Source organism: Nannobrachium achirus (assembly GCF_963921795.1).
Source record: "Nannobrachium achirus genome assembly, chromosome: 14".
Classification (NCBI taxonomy): Eukaryota; Metazoa; Chordata; class Actinopteri; order Myctophiformes; family Myctophidae; genus Nannobrachium; species Nannobrachium achirus.
The window spans coordinates 9,390,131-9,407,069 of NC_137821.1; the positions used below are offsets into that span (position 1 = coordinate 9,390,131).

General features: G+C 42.3%; 1 protein-coding gene across 4 annotated transcripts in view; it reads right to left on the reverse strand.

Annotated features, from left to right (window-relative positions):
- LOC308298565 (GTPase IMAP family member 8-like) overlaps positions 1–4,674 on the reverse strand; it is a 31,053-nt gene extending 26,379 nt beyond the window's left edge. For 3 of the 4 annotated variants that reach the window (XM_080742206.1, XM_080742204.1, XM_080742203.1), the window contains exons 1-2: positions 4,536–4,674; positions 35–184 (exon numbers count right to left, since the gene is read on the reverse strand). The gene's annotated coding sequence lies outside the window, so the exon portion shown is untranslated. Of the gene's footprint in view, positions 1–34; positions 185–4,531 lie in introns of all 4 variants that reach the window. The other variant, XM_080742205.1, reaches the window with a different exon arrangement.
- Between the last annotated feature and the right edge of the window lie 12,265 nt (positions 4,675–16,939).

The window sequence follows — 16,939 nt, forward strand, 5'->3', positions numbered from 1 at the left end:
GTGTGTGTGTGTGTGTGTGGTGTGACTGACTCACCACTGCTGATCAGACCAGACATTAGTCAATGTCTTGAAAATGTCAACAAGGAACGGTCTTCTTTTCAGTAATGCAGTAGTTCAGGTGCGCCACCCGTCTGTTTGTGAATGTCAGGTGTGTTGTGTTGATCAAACACTGAGTAGGCTGTACCTTAACAAACAAAACAAAGCCACAGCACCCATTAGAGAATGTGATTGGCCCAGGCAATATTTTAATCCACACTATGTGCCTGTTACTGGTAACTGGAAGAGTGGGCACCTGACAACTCTCTCTGGGCAACAGTTTTTTAATATGTATTTATTTATTTTATGTTCAAACTAGTCACATACTCATTCTTCGCCCAATCATGATCTGACTGCAACTATGCAGTCAGAACGGTCTCACACTCATTCACTGTCCAATCATGATCTAATAGTTCAGACTATGCAGGTAAACCAGCCCATGCTCATTCATCATGACCATACACTAACATACTCTCACGTGAATCTTTAGCTAAACTACTGACAGCTTGTCAGTAAAAAAAACTCCCTCACCTCCCAGTCTCCTCCTGCGTCAGTTGTCATTCAATTCACACACACACACACACACACACACACACACACACACACACACACACACACACACACACACACACACACACGTGTACACGCACACACACACGTGTACACACACACACACACACACACACACACACACACACACACACACACACACACACACACACACACACACACACACACACACACACACACACACACACACACACACACCAGGGTTCATGGACATCTTTGTGCAAATGTCTATTTTTGCCATGGACATACAAAGATTACCAGAAACAGAGCTATAGCCCTAAATGTATACTAAGTGCTGTGGTCCTCAAAGTGGGTTGAGGGTTCCTTAATAGTAAGGGGATTTTATAAGATATTTGACCAATCTGCGAAGTAAATTGTTACCAAGACATTTCTTCACCAATGTGTTTCTAAAGGTGTGTAATAATATGTACTAAAAGGTTGAAATTCAACTCCCGGGGGAAACCTCATAAAAAACTGATTTGTGTTTGTGTCCCATTAATTTACTATACAGGAAAAAAATACAAAAAAATAAATCTGCTTTAAGTAACATGTGAGGGGTCAAACTAGGGGTTTTTCATGATGCTGAATCCATTGCAAGCATTTGTTTTGCACGAAAAACACTCCTTGGGCTCAAATCGGACCCACAAAACGATGGTTTAGTGATGAATCATAACTTTTCACTGTTTTGTGGGGGCCATTTGTAGCCCATGGAATGTTTTTCGTGCAAAACAAATGCTTATAATGGATTCAGCATCATGAAAAACCCCTAGTTTGACCCCTCACATGTTACTTAAAGCAGATTTATTTTTTGTATTTTTTCCTGTATAGTAATCACGTATCATTTTTTTATGAGGTTTCCCCCGGGAGTTGAAATTCAACCTTTTAGTACATATTATTACACACCTTTAGAAACACATTGGTGAAGACATTTCTTGGTAACGATTTACTTTGCAGATTTTCTTATGTTCCCCTTACTATAAGGGTACAGGTCTGTAGAGCAGAGGTTCCCACACTTTTTTTGGCTCGGGGCACCCCTATAAATATATCTTTTTGAGCGGTGGTTACACCGTCTCCTATACGTGGCCGTGTGTGTATGCGTGCGTGTGTGTGTGTGTGTGTGTCTGTCTGTATGTAGCCTGCAGGCCTGCAGTACCTTTTATGACCACACATGTTAAGGGAGGGGCGCTGTTGTTCAGGCCAGGCCAGACCAGGCACACACACACACACACACACACACGCACACACACACACACACACACACAGGGGGGAAGGGGGGGGGGGGGGTAAACCACCGCTCAGTTCACACGGGTGTGATTTTTTTCATCCGAGGCACCCCTACATTATATTCAAAATTTTCACTCCCAGCACCTTATATTTAGGCCTATAGCATATTTTAGCGATTATGTTAAGAGGAAAACGTTTAGATAATCGCCATTTTGGTTAGAACTTACAGAAAATAACTTTGTACTTCAAGTTTAAAATGATACTAATATCTTTAATGTTTTTAAATGTCCAAATACATTTCAAATATTATCAAATTATCTCGCGGCACCCCTGGACTAGCCTGGGGCCAGCCTATATACAATGCAGCTAACTAGTAACTGCGTATATTTCCCCTCCTTGTTTTAACATGGCTGGGATGTCTAGCTCAGCTAGGCTACCCCTGGACTGCCGTCACGGCACCACAGGGTGCCCAGTCACCCACTTTGAAAACCCCTGCTGTAGAGAGAGTACAAGGTTTGAGAACCTCTGTACTTGTGGACTCCTAATGTGCCATAGTGTCAACATCAGTGTCATACATATTCTGAAGAAAACCTTGATTGAAAGCCACTAAATAGTAAAGAGTAATGGCACCCAAATGGCACTGCTGATTATGGTTAACTGGAAGAGCGGGCACCTGACAACACACTTTCTAGATAAATGTATTTATCTAGAATCTTACTTTAGGTTTGATTGTATAAAGGCTACATTTATTGTATAAATGAAGGCCAAATACATATAACAATTAATGAAATTTCAGGCCTGAATTGTTACAAATTGCTACAGAATCTATATAGGCCTATCCAGTCATTTTGGGAATTGTTGAAATTTATGTCTTATTGTCTCCACCAGCCGTCCGTCCGTGCGTCCGTCCGTCCGTCCGTGCGTGCGTCCGTGCGTCCGTGCGTCCTCGCAGTTTGTGTGCACCTAATCTCAGTCGCCGTTGGCCCGGTCGCTGCCAAAGTGAGCACACACATTCCCTGGATGCCAATCTAGAACCTCTGCCCTAAATTTTTCAAATGGGCCTTTTCTAGCGCCACCTAGTGGCCGATGTTCGCAAAACACATTTCTGTGCACTACTCCTACAGATTTTGTCCAAAAATCCTACAAATCGATAGGCAGTATCTCGACAGTCATGTGATCGACACAGATCTGTCCGATTTTGCATATTCCATCCTGATTGGCTAAGATTGGCTTCCAAAGTTTGTAGGATTGAGCCGTTTAGAACAAAATGCCTCAAATCCCAAACGCAAAGTGCAATTATCATGAAATCGCAAACACGCGTTCCCACTAGGCCGAGGAAGAAATGCCACTTAATTATTTTTGAATCAGCCTCATGGTGGCGCTATAACAGGCCGATTTGTGGTTTTACCTATAACTCCACCGATCAGTTTCAAACTTTGTAAGCGCACTCCCTAGAGGCTAAGGATAAACCTTTGCCCTGCATTTTTCACATTAGCCTTTTATAGCGCCACCTTTGGGCCGACTTATGTAAAACACATTTTTGGATATTACTCCTTCAGATTTTCTCCAAAAATCACGCAAATCGGTACACGGTATCTCTATAGTCATGTGATCAAGTCTGATCGGTCTGATATTTCATATTCCATCCTGATTGGCTAATATTGGCTTCCAAAGTTTGCAGGATTGCTCCGTTTTTGAACAAAATGCCTCAAATCATCAACGCAGCTTGCGATTACTGTGAAATTTGCCACACATATTCCCACTAGGTCAAGGAACAAATGCTACCTTTTTCACATTGGCCTGTTATAGCGCCACCAGCAGGTAGACTTTAGCAAAACACATTTTTGGAACACAATGCTTCAAATCATGCATGCAGCGTCCGATTGCCATGAAAGCTCTAAGGTGAAGAACATATGCCACCCTTTTTACATTGGCCTATTATACAGTAAGTAGTACACCAGGACGCGGACGCCTTGCCTGGTGGAGACCTGTGCTCGGAAGAGCACTGCTTCTAGTTGAATGCTGTGCCATGCATGTTCAAATCATGTAGGCCTATATACTTTACGCATTATGTTCTACAATCCATTTCCAAAGTTTCTTTATTTTTCACACTTTGTAGGAAGAAAAAAAACACCTATTTAATGCGCATTAATATGCCCACACACTGTTTAGGTACCCACTCAACCTGTATCATCCCTGGGAGAGTGGGGGGCTCTGAATCTGTCTTGAGTTCATCATTGGCCTATCTTTAAGATCACAGGACAAGAGTAGTTCAACTTCCAAAGTCATCTTAGTTTTATGCTGTTCTCACCGGGAGCATTTCGCTGTTTCTTCTCACCTCGCATATGGGGTCGGCTCATTCCGACATCCCATTATTAAGACTGTCAGGTTAGTGTGAGGTTACCGTTAGGGATGGCTAGTTTGGCTACTACGAGAGGTTAAGGGATAGGGTTAGTTTAGTTCGTTATAATGGAGCCAGTCTTTCGGACCGTCATGTTAGGACCGTCATGTTAGATAAGAGACAATTAACGACCATTATGTCAGTAATAAACGGAAATTTGCAGAGATCTGGGTGGAACTGCCACCACATAATATTCTATAACATAGGATTTGTTTCTTTTTAGCAATTAATTGTTGAAAGGATCTGCGCGGCTAGCGTGGCGGTAAAATATAATTAAACACAAATGCAGGCAGTACGCACTTACTTTTTGATTAACCCACGTTGCCACACAACCTCCAAGGGGAATTATAACAGCTCATTAAACTGGAGTATGTACCACGAGTCGACGAACGACGTTTTCACTAATTATTTCACTTAAATATTATCCGAATAATGCCGTGACAATCCAGTCCAGGACTCAGGAGTAAAGAATAAAGATCGGATCAACTTGTGGGCGACTGGGCGTGTAGCCCTGAAAAATTACGGTCGTGTCACGTATCATGGATCGACCTCAACCTGACGTGGAGTAATGTAGCCAATTTGCCACGTACGTCTACATAAACGTTCAAATTTCAAAAATAAAGTGCTTACTGAAGGCTCAGGGATGTTACAATATGGTATGCTTAAGCAGAATTACCAGTATCTTCCGTATTGTTTAAGAAGAAGCTTTTTAATCTGATTGGGTCCATTTTCTTCGATTTTTCAACTACACGACCCCATCGGTTGTGAGGTGTACTGCACTCTGATTCATTAAAACCTTTTTAGAACATTTCAGCTGATCAGATTAAAATGCTTCTTATTAAACAATACAGAAGATGGGTGATTCTGCTTGAGCGTACCATATTATGCCATATGATCCCATAGCCTTCAGCAAGCACTTTCTTTCTTCTTTTTTGCAATCTGAACATTTACGTAGACGTAAACTGCTTTTCTCTTGGCAGATGAGTAAGCCTGGCTACGCGAGTTTGAGGTCTGTGTCATGTTTCAGTGGGTGGGGCTGCCGGGCTGGGGATTTTCCATCATTTGCTGGAACTTGCAAAACAGATTTTTCCTTTGTAGGTTGCTGATCCTGTCCGGGTCTAGAGCGGATACGGAAACGGTCCGTGCACTAATGTGTGAGTGCAAATTGCCGGATACAGAAGGCGGTCTGTAGAGCGGATCAGGCTGGTTACTGTGGAAAGTCTGGTGAAGCGAGGTCACCCGAGGACGAGCAGCTGTAAACATGGCGTCTGGCGCCAGGCAAACACACACACACACACACACACACACACACACACACACACACACACACACACACACACACACACACACACACACACACACACACACACACACACACACACACACACACACACAGAGTTTGCACCTGGTACTACTCCGGACAAAAGCGGGCAAATGACAGATGTCAGAGGTGCTTAGGACTTAAAGACTTGATTTATCAGTTATTTAAATATGCAGGAAAAAAACACTTTTATATGCAATTATATGTACTTATTTCCACTGACAAGTGACAACTGTGCTTAACCTTAAATAAACAAATTCATTAAATTCATACATGCAGTGCTAAGCTTGACAGTTGCATTTAAAATTACCTAATGTCTGTCCATGTGTGCAAAACATACTCTCTTTAGTCAAGCAGCTTAAAGGGGAAGACCACCCATTTTCAATATTGAACTATGTCATTAATATACCTTAGAGGAGTTAGGGTTAGTTAGGGTGTGGAAATTAAAAAAAAGTTCCCCCTCTTTTGTGTTGCCTAGAACTGGAGGATTGATTTTGGGGTTTCTATTGCAAATCACAATGTGATGACATCACACCGTTGTACAATAACCCCAAAATCAATCTTCCAGTTCTAAGCAACACAGAAGAGGGGGAACTTTTTTTTGTGTACGGTGGTCACACCGTCTCCATAGCATGGCCGTGTGTGTATCCGTATGTATGTATGTGTGTGTGTGTGTGTGTGTCTGACAACTCCTCTAAGGTATATTAATGACATAGTTTAATATTGAAAATGGGTGGTCTTCCCCTTTTAAAGTCCATTTAGTGAAAGAATCGTTCACTTTGTGATACAAACACCAAATTTGGCATGAACAATGCCTAGGACGTACTTGTTCAGGAAAGCAAGTTATTTTTAACCAGTGAAGGGACTTCAACACAGGTGCCTATAAAACATAGCCTGGATGCCAGCCTGTTCGCTCCGTTCCGCGATTTGTTTTGTCTCTCCACATTATAGTCTCTCGATTACAGACTTCCGCATTGCTGCAAAAGAACGACTGACCTTTTCCTTGACGATGGCTAGCCAGATTGCTCTGCATATAGACAAAACAAATCGCGGAACGGAGGAACTAGCCTGGCATCCAGCCAGGCTACATAAAACATGCAAGCCAGCACTCTGCTCTGCTGAAAGCATGGACACAATAGAAATCTGTGAAGAAAAAGACCAGACACAACAGAAGAGTACAGGCAAGAGTGAGCATCTCTTCAGGCAGAATTCAAACTAAGCATGTCAATTGAGCACCAAATGTGGGATCACATTTTGATTAAAAGTTGCACACTGATAGTATACCACACCTTTTTGTTTGTTATCAATGAAAACAATCTATATTATAATAATTTAGAAGGCTGCTGAAGCGCCACCATCATTCAGGACTATTAGCCCACAATGCCAGTTGAGGATGTTGGACATTATGGAATATGTGCCACGTTTTGTTTATTTTCATGCAAGGGAAGGCATGCCCTAGTTAGATCAGAAATGCAATAGAAACAGGCATAGCTGCCTGGTCCAGCATAGCTCTGCCCGTCCATTAAATAATGTGCATTGCAATTTGCAACCTCAATAAGTTGCAAAAATGCAAGTGGCTAATAGAGGTTCATTCCATCCACTAGAGGACAGGATAAGACAACTACACAATTACATATTGCTCCCATTTGTCTTTAAATGCTGGCCATTTCCAAGTATCCCTGACTGCAGCTGCCAGCCAGGGGGGCGGGGTGAACGCGGCGGGCGGAGTGAACGCGGCGGGGAGGAGTGAACGCGGCGGGGTGGACGTTCGGCTCCACTCGCAGTTTCTAGCCTCCCGTTTTCCCCCTGGTCTGTCACAAGGCGTCCTTTGCCAGAACGATCGATTAAATAGGCCTGCGTTTAAAGTGGCTTAATGGTGATCATTCATATAGGTAATTATAATTTATGGATCATCTGTTTTTTTTTAATTGACTTTGAATTATGTAATTTAATTAACATGAATTCATTTCAGAACAAAAGCTCAGGTCTGGTTGGAGCAAAGCTAGGGTGACCAGACGTCCCGTTTTACCCGGGACAGTCCCGTTTTACCCGGGACAGTTTGTTTACCCGGGACCTTTGCTGACCACACACGTTAAGGGAGGGGCACTGTTGTTCAGGCCAGGCACACGCGCGCACGCACACACACACACACACACACACACACACACACACACACACACACACACACACACACACACACACACACACACGCAATGCATTGTAACATATCCTATCACTCTGAAAGAATGTCGCCCCCAAACTTGAGATGCAAAAGGTCTGCATGCCACAAAATAATGTTTTTTTGGCAGTTTTATGCAAAAACAATATAAAAATGTAATTTAGAAAGCATGTTACAATAGACCTCATTGTAACTCCTACTTAGTTACGAGGTTGGTGATAAGCAACTTTAAAATATATGCATTAAGTATACTAAAATTTGTATTTGTGTGGAAAACTCACTGCTAAAGCATGCAGGGGTACTGCTTGACTGTGAGGTTTTTAACTTCCTTCTTCTCTTTCCGTTACGACACCATGTGGTTTTATACAATAAAGACAAGCTTTAGATCCTTAACACTATAGGACACTAGCCCTTACCCGTTCAAAGATATGAGCTCCAAAATGATGTGCAGTGTGTGGGTTATGGGATGTGCACTGTGCACACAGTATATGAGGGATGGAAAGTAACTTCAACTGGTGCTTGCATGATGTAGGAGCATCAATGTAAGAAACCCGTTTCGTTTAATGGCTACAGAGATACTGTCCCCCCCCCCCCCCCCCCCAGTGTCCCCCCCCCCCCAGCCCGCCCGCCCACCCGCCTGCACACACACCCGCCTGCCTGCACACACACACACACACACACACACACACACACACACACACACAGAGCTGGTTAAACATTTTGCCTCAAGCTAGATGCAGAATAGATGTGCCTCATGCTAGATGCAGAATAGATAGTAGATACACCATAAAAATGCTAATATACAGCATACGATTTGTGAAAGTGACAAACGGGCTTCACAGTTATGTCAGGTGTGTTCATATGCTTATGGTGATGCGATTTCAGATCAATTGCTCCAGCCACTGAGGAGAAACGCTGTGACAGACACTCACTCAGACACTCACTCAGACATTCGCAAAATTATAGTATAGATAACAGGCAAGTAAAGCAAAACACCAACCTAGCATCTGTCTAAATAACTGAAGTGACAGAGGTCACTAACTAGACCAGTGTTTCTCAAACATTTTTGGCTTGAGTATCCTCTTTCCTTGATTTCTGAAGTACCCCCTTTACCCGACAACATTTTGTTCATAAAACTGCAATTAAACCATTTCAAGAATATCAAATCACAAATAGAAGAGAAAGAGTTTCAAACAGTGTTTCCTGAGCTCTGAGCAGATTTATTTTTCAACACTGTGAAAAACATTTCAGTCCAGTTTTTATGTCAATAACTTTAAAACATTCAAACAAATTTCAAGCACATCCCAGTTGCCTGGCTGGTACCATGTCATTTGGGTTAGCAACTATCAGGCTCACACCAAGTTTCTCCATGTGTCAACAGTAAATGTTTTCCCCCTCCTAAATCAATGGTTTTGAATTCTTTAACTATGATTGATATTATCATGATTTTTAAGTGTATCTTTATTTTTGGGGGGCATTTCTCACATACTCCCTGCAGTACACATACCCCCATTTGAGAAAGACTGAACTAGACCACTGGTTCCAAAACACTGGGTCATTTGTCAATCAAAGGAATTCCATGAAAAAAAAGAAAAAGAAAAAAAAGATTGTAGATCTGCAGCTATTTTCACTGTTTGAGTCCTGGGGGGAGAGATCACGTTTCTCTTTTGGGTTTCAATCTAAAAGGTAACCACTGAACTAGACTACACCATCCTAAGGAATTTGTAACTGTGTAACTGTGGGAAGGACCAAGTTAGTATATAAAGGAAATGTTTTGCCATAGTATTATGTAGTAGTTTAAAATGGTAACAGTATTTTACTATAAAATCAACAATAGGCCTACTTCCAGTACTCAAATTGACAGAAGACCTATTTGTCAACTAATGGCGAAGCAATGGCGAGGATTAGGCATGCTACAGTAGGGCATGGTGTGTGCACAGGGGTGCAACTGCTGTGCCTACTACCTACACACATGCATTCACAGCAACAGGAAGCACAGCAAAGAGAGTAGCGATACGACAACAACAAGCAGCCAGCACTCTGCTCTGCTCTAAAAGCATGAACACAAAAATAATAATAGAAAGTATGGGCCAGACACAGTTACAACAAATAAACCTAAATCGGGAGATATGCGACCGTCAGTTCGCATACACAAACTTTAGAAGGCAATGGTAGGAAATCAGGAGGGAATATGGGAAATGGGGCAAATCCATGTCGATGACATGACTGTAGAGATAGTGTGTACCGCTTTGTGTTTTGCAAGAATCTGCCTCATGGTGGCACCCAGGCCCAGTAACTTAAGCCACATTTCAGCTGATCAGATTAAAATGCTTCTATTAAACAATACAGAAGATACGGGTAATTCTGCTTGAGCGTACTATATTATGCCATATGATCCCAGAGCCTTCTGCCCTTCAGCAAGCACTTTCTTTCTTCTTTTTTGCAATCTGAACATTTACGTAGACGTAAACTGCTTTTCTCTTGGCAGATGAGTAAGCCTGGCTACGCGAGTTTGAGGTCTGTGTCATGTTTCAGTGGGTGGGGCTGCCGGGCTGGGGATTTTCCATCATTTGCTGGAACTTGCAAAACAGATTTTTCCTTTGTAGATTGCTGATCCTGTCCGGGTCTAGAGCAGATACGGAAACGGTCCTTGCACTAATGTGTGAGTGCAATTTGCCGGATACAGAAGGCGGGCTGTAGAGCGGATCAGGCTGGTTACTGTGGAAAGTCTGGTGAAGCGAGTTCACCCGAGGACGAGCAGCTGTAAACATGGCGTCTGGCGCCAGGCGAAAAAAAAAAAAAAAAAAAAAGACATGATGGCACCAGGCCAGCCAGCCACAACCTCCACAACCTACTTCCTTCAACACACACACACACACACACACACACACACACACACACACACACACACACACACACACACACACACACTGTCTGCACCTGGTACTACTCCGGACAAAAGCGGGCAAATGACAGATGTCAGAGGTGCTTAGGACTTAAGACTTGATTTATCAGTTATTTAATTATGCAGGAAAAACACTTCAGTATAATTTGCCCTTTATGCTATACACACGTTGGCTGCAACATATTCAAAAAGGCAAATTATACTGAAGTTAAGTAGGCCTTAAGTAGGCTACAGATTTGTAGGAATGTACTTATTTCCACTGACAACAGTGCCCAAAATGTTTTTTTTCTTCTATTGATTACTCCCCCCATGGAGACTTGAATTGAGTGTTTCTCAAACATTTTTGGCTTGAGTATCCCCTTTCCTTGATTTCTGAATACCCCCTTTACCCGACAACATTTTGCTCATAAAACTGTAATTAAAACCATTTCAAGAATATCAAATGACAAATAAGAAATGGAGTGAAGTGTGTTTCCTGAGCTCTGAGCATATTTATTTTTCAACACTGTGGCCAAAACATTTCAGTCCAGTTTTTATGTCAATAACTTTAAAACATCAAAACAAATTTCAAGCACATCCCAGTTGCCTTGTACCATGTCATTTGGGTTAGCAACTATCAGGCTCACACCAAGTTTCTCCATGTGTCAACAGTAAATGTTTTCCCCCTCCTAAATCAATGGTTTTGAATTCTTTAACTATGAATGATATTATCATGATTTCCTACGTATATATTTCTTTTTGGGGGGCATTTCTCACATACTCCCTGCAGTACACGTACCCCCATTTGAGAAACACTGAACTAGACACTGGTTCCAAAACACTGGGTCATTTGTCAATCAAAGGAATTCCATTAAAAAAAAGAAGAAGAAGAAAAAAAAGATTTGTAGATCTGCTGCTATTTTCACTGTTTGAGTCCTGGGGGGAGAGATCACGTTTCTCTTTTGGGTTTTGATCTAAAAGGTAACCACTGAACTAGACTACACCATCCTAAGGAATTTGTAACTGTGTAACTGTGGGAAGGACCAAGTTAGTATATTAAGGAAATGTTTTGCCATAGTATTATGTAGTAGTTTAAAAGGGTAACAGTATTTTACTATAAAATCAACAATAGGCCTACTTCCAGTACTCAAATTGACAGAAGACCTATTTGTCAACTATTGGCGAAGCAACGGCGAGGACTAGGCATGCTACATTAGGGCATGGTGCGTGCACAGGGGTGCAACTGCTGTGCCTACTACCTACACACATGCATTCACAGCAACAACAGGAAGCAGAGCAAAGGAGACTAGCGATACGAGGCTTAAACCGCAGCAACCAGTGAAGGGACGTCACCACAGCTGCCTATAACCTCCACAACAAGCAGCCAGCACTCTGCTCTAATAATAATTAAAAAATATATATAGGCTACAGGAAAGTATGAGCTAACAAATGATACAACAAATAAGGAAAAAAAAGTAATTAGGCAAATAGCAAGTTAAAGACCTGCAAAAGAACAAGAACATGCTGCAGAATAATGTTTATCCAAAGAGGAGTTACAGAATGGGTAGTGTTCAACACCGATTTTTTTTATATGCTATCTAAAATAACATATCTAAATAGCTTCCATGCATCATATACTGTACACTTGGTGCTAGAATTCTGTGTTGGAGTATTAAAGTACTGTTCATCGTATGCTTGAATTTATCATGTACCAGGTTTTGTAGAATGTACCCTGGGCCACTAATAGATTTGTTACCACCAGTCTCTCGTGACATCATCACAAGACAAAGCAATCCATTTGGCCAATCACACACAGCCACACAGAAGATGCTGTCTATATCCGCAAACTATTTCCACTCAAGAGACAAACTGGTTGGTTGGTTGGCTGGTAGGCCTACAGTAGGCCTACTTACCATTCTGTGGCCTCACGTGGGGAGACTGTGGGTGGGGAGGTTAAAGAAGAGAACTGTTGTCACCAGATGAGGTGTCTCGTCATCGTCTACATGACTAGAAAATACACCTTCATTTCAATTATTGTTTAATTAGGTTTTCTAATGCCAATATTATAATAATTCCATTTGCATCCAAAATAGCTTTTATACAGTTTACAGTTTACAGTTTAGGCATTTAGCAGACGCTTTTAATCCAAAGCGACTTACAATAAGCAGATACAACATCGCAATAATAAACAAGATAATAGGTCAGTACATTAACAGCAATATAACAATGTAAATGGATATCTATCTAGAGAAAAACACAATATAATCAAGTTCTAAAGAAACCTAACAAACAAATGTTAACTAGCTTCATGTATGGTCATTGATTTTACTGTAGTGCTAAGGGTTTAGGTGGAGTCTGAAAAGGTGAGTCTTCAGTCCACGGCGAAAGGTAGCGAGTGAGTCCGTTGTTCTAAGTGCGACAGGGAGTTTATTCCACAACTTGGGAGCCAAGAGGGCAAACTGTCTCGGACGAGTGGATTTTTGCCCTGGAGTTTTTAGCGAGGGTTCGGTCAGCATCCCTGTGTTGGCTGATCTAAGTGAACGAGTGGGGGTGTAGGGGTTGATCAGCTTTTGGAGGTATGGAGGAGCCATACCTTTGGCTGCTTTGAAGGTCAGCATCAGTGTTTTGTATTCCATGCGGGCCGCAACCGGGAGCCAGTGGAGGCTGCGGAGAAGGGGAGAGACATGTGAGAACTTAGGCTGGTTGAAGACCAGTCGTGCCGCGGCATTTTGGATCAGTTGGAGAGGTTTGAGTGCACATGCCGGGAGACCAGTGAGGAGAGAGTTACAATAGTCGAGTTTTGATATGACAGATGTCTGAATGAGGAGCTGCGCTGCCTCCTGGGTGAGGAACGGTCTGATTTTACGGATGTTATAGAGTGTGAACCTACAGGACCGGGTGACTGATGCAATATGTGCCTTAAATGATAGCTGGGTGTCCAGGACCACACCAAGGTTTCTAGCAGTCGGAACTGAAGTCACCAATGCATTATCTATGGAAATAGTGAGATCTTGCATGGGGCAAGACTTAGCTGGGAAGAAGAGTAGCTCCGTCTTGTCCGGGTTCAGCTTGAGGTGGTGGGCTGACATCCACTGTGAGATGTCGGCCAGACATGCAGCAATGCGCTCTTCCACCTGGGTGGCAGAAGGGGGGAAGGACAAAAACAGTTGAGTGTCATCAGCGTAGCAGTGATATGATAGATTGTGAGCAGAGATTACAGCACCAAGGGATTTGGTGTACAGGGAGAACAGCAGAGGGCCAAGTACGGATCCCTGGGGGACTCCCGTTTGGAGGGTTCGGGGGGATGAAAGCAAACCTTTCCATGAGACCTGGTAGGTCCGGTCCGACAGGTAGGAGGAGAGCCACTTTAGTGCCGTCCCGGTGATGCCTAGGTCAGCAAGGGTGTCCAGGAGCAGCTGGTGATTCACTGTGTCGAATGCCGCTGATAGATCCAGAAGAATCAGGACTGCAGAGTGGGATGCAGCCTGGGCAGCATGGAGTGCTTCTGTGACTGCTAGGAGTGCCGTTTATAACAGGCTTTATGAACAAAAACATATTATACTTAATGCTATTCTATATTCTTTATTATGTTTAAATTACTGACTTTATTATTTAATATTTCTTTGTCAAAAAGTTCATATCATATGATATTTCTTTCTGCATTTCTTCTATTCATGTTGTTGAATTATTGTCTTTCAAATGTTCATTTACTTTGCGCAGGTGTAATTTTTGTGTGCATTGAGATGCATGAGAACGATGTGAGGTGTGATGTACCAACCGACCACATTTTCCTGTGCATTAAACCTCTTCTTGCTATTAAGACTTACTAGTGTACCTAGTGGTCTCTACATCCCTGGGGGGGGGGGGGGGGGGTCATCACCGCTATAGCCATGTCTGCCTGCAGCCAGCACTTTGACAAAGTAGTATGGCGATGCATGTACTGTAGTGTGTGCGTGTGTGTGTGTGCGTGCGTGCGTGTGTATTATACCATTTTTTCCCCTGCACTGAAATTCCAAAAAGGTATGCCTGCTGCTTAATTTGGTTGCAACATGCTTGAGCTTGATTATAATCAAATGGGTAAGGTGAACATAAAGCTATAACGCAAAAACATTGCATGGATGCACCTGGGACGTATCCTCAGTAGTCCAAGCTCATCTTCTACGTCTCACCAGGTACACTCCTGCTCTCACCAGGTCCAGAACCTGTGCGTTGCACGAGACTCCAGCCTACTTAAACTACACAAGCTTCAAAAATGCACTCCCAGTGTGCAGTGAGCGGCGCCTTTTTATACATGCTCAAAACATCCTGCAAAGCTTGGCCAATGCCAAGGTGTGCGGTACAGACATACACACATGCAAAGCCAGATGTAGGAGCGGTTAGCACCTTTAATAAAATCACACCTAGTGTGAAGTGAGCGGTGCTATTTATATGTTAATTTCATGAAGCATATGTATATACTTCTGTTTACAGTTAATTTTGCTCAGTTGTCGGTCGAACAACAGAAGAATGTCGGTGACACCGTGACCATGAACTGCTTCGTTCAAGATCACTTCAAGATCTACTACTGGTACAAGAAACGTTTTGGAGATAAACCTGAGACGATGTCGTTCTGGGTAAAAGTACAGTGAGAAATTGCTACTTTGTTCAAGACATTTTACAATTCTCGTTTCTCGGTGGTCACAGGAGAAGGAATAAATCATCTCAAGATCTCGGATGTGCAAACGTCAGACTCTGCAGTGTATTCCTGTGGGCAGTGGCGGGCTACTGAAATTCAGTTCCAAGAAGGAATCATGCTTCATGTCAAAGGTTCCTCATCCAGCTTCGAAGGTATCATCCAGCAGCCTCCAGAGAAGAAGCCTGGAGACTCTGTGAATCTGACCTGTACCGTCCTCACTGCTGGGACTTACCACTGTGATGTGGCCTCAAACAGGCTGGATGCTGAGGAAGAGAACTGTTGTCACCAGATGAGGATCCTGGTGTTTCTCTCCATCAGCAGAACTGGAGTTGTTCTCTGCATCGTCCTCATCTTGACCATCGTCTACATGTCCAGAAAATATACATAGACTAGCTTGTGGACTGATAAAAAGAAAACACCATTATGATTTGTCTCTCACTTGTTTAGCTTGCTGAGTCTTTTGTTCAGATTTTTTTTTTAAACAATGCTCTATATTGCCAATATTATACATTATTACAGTTGCATCCACAATAGCTTCAGTTTTCAACAGGTATTATGAACAAAACATATTTTGTATTACAATATAAATATACAACTCTATTCTATATTATGTTTATTTTACTCTTTTACTGTCAAAAAGCGGAAATTAACATGACACATTGAGATGTGTGCGAACAATTTGAGGTGTGATGTACCAACAAACCACATTTTCCTGTGTAATAAAGCTCTTCTTGCATTGAAACAGAGTGGAAAGTTCCCAGTGGTCTCTACAGGGGGCTCATCGCTCTTGCAGTTTGGTACTGCTGTAGATATTGATTTCAGTTGCATGCGTGCATGCTTGCTTGCATGCGTATGTGTAGTAGGCAAATGCTTTTAGTGTCAATTCCTCATAAACCTGTTTGTCTGAAGTAGCCGTCTCTGATCCTACTGGTTATGTCAAAGCTTTCTATTTAATAGATCTCATTGCATTCTAGGAAGTATTACACCTTTTTCCCCTACTGAACAAAACTGCTTGCTTAATTTGGTTATAATCACAAGTAAAAGGTGAACATAAGCCAACATACTGTAAGTCATCAAGCTTTAAAGTGTTAGTTCTGAATTTTTTACATACAGCTGTAGGAAATGTTGCCATTAATATAGTTGTTGCAAGGGTATTATTTGTTTTCTTGAGTCCTATGGTCAGAGCTTGTGGTCAGTTTCTGCTGAATAAAAAGTAGGCTAGTTCCAGTGATTTGGCCGGCCCATTCCTGTCACCCAGGTCATGAACTCAAAGCAGTTCTCACAAACCACATGTCATATGGGTGTAACCAGCGCCATCTTATGGTAGGATTTGATATTAGCCCTGATCTCTGGTTGGTGGGCCAAGAGCTGTACAGATAGTTAGCTTGCTCACCCTCTTCCTCTCCCACCCAAAGCCCAGTTCTCAACTAATTTTGAATACTGAGTATCAAAGTCAGAAATAAACATAAATACATGATTTTTTAAAGGCATGAACATGTTGTTTGAGCTGTGAATACAAGGAAGTCCTGAAGCAGCCAAGAGAGGTAACAGATCTGAGTGAAAGAGGAAGATTCTTCCAGTCAGATGGAGGTTTGTAGTGGAACTTTTAAACAGTAAAAATAGGAATGTTGTGTATGGATATGGATATG